The sequence below is a fragment of the Callospermophilus lateralis genome, chromosome 17 (assembly GCF_048772815.1).
Source record: "Callospermophilus lateralis isolate mCalLat2 chromosome 17, mCalLat2.hap1, whole genome shotgun sequence".
Classification (NCBI taxonomy): Eukaryota; Metazoa; Chordata; class Mammalia; order Rodentia; family Sciuridae; genus Callospermophilus; species Callospermophilus lateralis.
The window spans coordinates 28,925,709-28,929,369 of record NC_135321.1 but is presented as its reverse complement, the minus strand read 5'-3'; the positions used below and the strand labels follow the sequence as shown (position 1 = coordinate 28,929,369).

The window sequence follows — 3,661 nt, the reverse complement described above, 5'->3', positions numbered from 1 at the left end:
CAGTCATCCTATAATATTGTCTGACACTAGTATTTACAGTCATCTAAGAAGATTCTTCATGTAAAAAGAGAAAATAATTAGGAACGATCAAATGAATGTCACGTCACCGCAGTAGAGAATTTAATCACATTTTTTATTTTAGTTTCTCTGAATAAAAATGAGTAATTGCTGTCAATTATGAACTAAACCAATTGAAATGGAACAGTTGAATTTTAAAAGACTAAAAAGCATTATTGCACTCAAACAAACAAATTGCAATCAAGATATAATTGTATGCTTCTAAGCAATATTCTCATGAATCTCAGGGATAATTGGTCAAAATAACAACACACAAAAAAATTATTGGATACAAAGAGAAGAAATCTCAAGAATTTGGCTGCATGAGCAATGGGAGTGTCACAGACAGAAGAGGGAACAGAACAATGAATGGTCTAGGAATCATATGGCACATGCCCAGCTCCCTACTTGCCTATGAAAAAGTTGCTCATTGTCTTTAGATTTAAGTTTTCTCATTTGCTAAATGTAATAAAGGAGATTTCTGAATATTTGTTCAATTTGGGGGAGATTTAAAATTCAATCTTCATAATATAAGGATGTATTTGTATTTGTATTTTAGGACAAATTATTTTGCAACATTAACTCCTTTCCTGATTGGCATTAAAAGTGAAAAGGATACTAATGTTTCTCCATTGACCAGTAAGAGTTTTAAGCAGGGCTGAGGGAACAGGTTTTGATATCTGGAAAAAAAAATGTACTAAAAGAGGATATTTCTCAATGTGAAAATCAACTAATTAATATTCTTTATTGTCTATCTCTCTAGGAAAGTTTCATTCAGCCTCCCCCCAAAAAATCTTTTTGAGAAATAAAACATAAAAAGTGATATAGTATTTATTCATTTATTTTATTGCACATTGACAGAAGCATTTTACAGGTACCATTTAATCAATTGCCACAACATCTCCATGAAGCCAGTTTTATTATTGTCCTATGCAGTTGATAAGACTGAGACTTCAAGAAGGCTATGCATGCTTCCAGCAATGACATAACATCAGAAACCACTAAAAAAAAAAAAAAAAAGAAAGAAAAAGAAAAAAAAAGAGAGAGAGAGAGAGAGAAAGAAAAAAAAACCCAGATTCTTCTATTTTTGAACTTCAAATATTTTGGGGTTTAATTATATTTATCATTCCTAGGAATTGTGTCTCCTAACTTTTTTCTTGAGTTACCCCTTTCCTGCCTTTAAATAAGGTTGTCTATCTTTGCATTTTTGCAATGCATATACTAAATCTGGAATGATATAGACATTAAGATAACCCCTGAGTAAGGATGATTTGCAAAATAATGAACTGTTCCATGTTTTTCTAATTAGGGATTTAAAGTCAAATATTATTGTCCAAAGCAGGGGTCAATAAAATTCTCTTGAAGATTCTGAAATTAACTATGCTTGGCTTTGCAGGCCCCAATGTTGTAACTAGTTGGTCTTCCAGGTAAAGCATGAAGGCAAATATACATAACATGCAAATGTGTTAGCAGCTGTGTTCCTGAGAAATAAAAAGAAATACACATCTTGTTTTCTGCCCCACTTCCTTGCGCAGAGCTCCTAAAATCCTCATCATTTCTAAGAGAATCTTTCATTCTAATATTTGGGTTTTGCCCAGGTTCCTGACAACAGTTACTGAATCCCTTGGAACTTCCCAGGTGATAGGAGAGACTTATGTTCTGATGAGGAGCTCTTGATGAATCCCAGATAAGGGCCGGCCACCGGCAGAACTAATCCATAATAACAGGCTTGGAGATTTAGCCTCAGCTCCCATTCTTTGCAGAGGAACTAGGGGATGGAAATGGAGTTAGTAATTGATATTTCTATGTGATAAAGTCTCCATTGACATTCCTTGAACTATGGAGTTCAGAGAAACTCCAGGTTAGTGAATACATACACCAGAGGGTGGTACAGCCCAGCTCCATTGGGAACACAAGGTCCTGTGGTAGGGACCTCAGACTGCATCCTCTGTTATATCTATCATTTAAAAACTGGTGAATGCATGCAAAATATTTTCCTAAGTTCTGAGAGCTATTCTACTAAATTAATCAAACCTGAGGAGGAAATATTTGGCTGTCTAGTCAGAAGTGGAGGTGATAATCCACTATTTGTGACTGAAATCTGAAATAAAGGCAGTTTTGTGGGACCTAGCTCTTAGCCTGTGAGATCTGACTCTGAAGTAGGAATTGAATTGGATTGAGGATAGCCCAATAGTGTCTGCTGGAGAATACACGGCAGAATTGCTTGATGTGGGAAAAATGCATCCATCTGATAACAGATGTTATTAAATGTGTCCACTGACTTACTGATAGTAAGAAACCAGCCTGCGGTCATTATTTTATTTATCTCATGTTTCCATCAAAAGTAATTCAAATGAAAAAAAAAGAAAGCACCATTTTGCTTGTGGGTTGTAGTTTTACTGACTCATATCAAAACTTCATCTTCCCTGTTAGCACTCATGACATTTTTCTAATTCGTTATTGGAAAATAGAATTGTCACCTGCAATTTAAACAAGAGAAGACTAACTTAAAATAGTGAAATATACAACTGTGAAAATGCATCCCAAGTTTTAGTGACCTGAACAGATCCACTCTGGCTCTCCACTGTGCTGGTAGACATTGAGCATCCCTAGAGGGAAGCCAAGAAAAGAAAATCAAGTCTTGGCTCTGACCTCCATGAAACAATGATTTATAATGCTTGGCCCCACCTTCTTAGTTTGGGTCAGTTTTATATTTTCCATAGAATTGAATGGTTGTAACAACAACAACAAAAAATTACTCCTAGAAACTCATTTATCTGTCAGTGTGAATACATTTTATTCTGCTCCTTTAATTGCTGATAAGAAAAAAAAAGGGAGTGGTAAACTCAATTATTGGTTAAAATGTAGCCTGTAGGAAAAAAAAAATATTACATTTGTTGCTTTCATCACTTGCAATGCAGCAAAAAGTGATAATTTATGATTAAATTAACATAGAAATAATTCATGGGGTTTAGAGGAACAGTATATCCTTATTCTTGGCACTTTCATTGAGACATTTTTTCAATATGTTGAGAAATGTAACAAGCCCATATTCTTGTCATATAATGTACTCTTATAAAATAAAAAGGAGATTTCTGTTTCTGGCTGTACCAGAATAGCTGATATTGGTCTAACTATCCCACTGAGGACAATTATAAAAGCTGGAAATCATACATACAGCAGCTGCTCAAAAGCACTGGAGAAAAACCAAAGACTCAGGACCTGAAAATCTAACATCCCAGGGAGAAGGAAATGCATGGATGTGAAACCTGAATTTACCCACCGCTGCTCCTCCTTGGGACACTTGCCAATTTCCTACAGGTAAGGGGATAAATGGAGCAGTCACACATAGAAATGGGGCTCAGGGTTACTACACAGTTAGAACTTGGGGGTCCAAGATCCCTGGGACAAAAGAACTGCACAGCCTAGCATTCACTCATGTTCTTAAAATAAATTAGCTGTTCTCTAAAGGCATTTATTGACTCCTGAGCTGAACATGCAGAACTAAACATCAAAAAAAACCAAAAAAAAAAAAAAAAACACCAAAAAACAAAAAACAAACAAACAAACAACAACAACAACAAAAAAAAAAAAAAAAAAAAAA

General features: G+C 35.0%; 1 pseudogene; it reads left to right on the top strand.

The window, feature by feature from the left end:
* The first annotated feature begins 1,258 nt into the window (after positions 1–1,258).
* LOC143383048 (U6 spliceosomal RNA) lies at positions 1,259–1,358 on the top strand (annotated as a pseudogene).
* Positions 1,359–3,661: the final 2,303 nt, after the last annotated feature.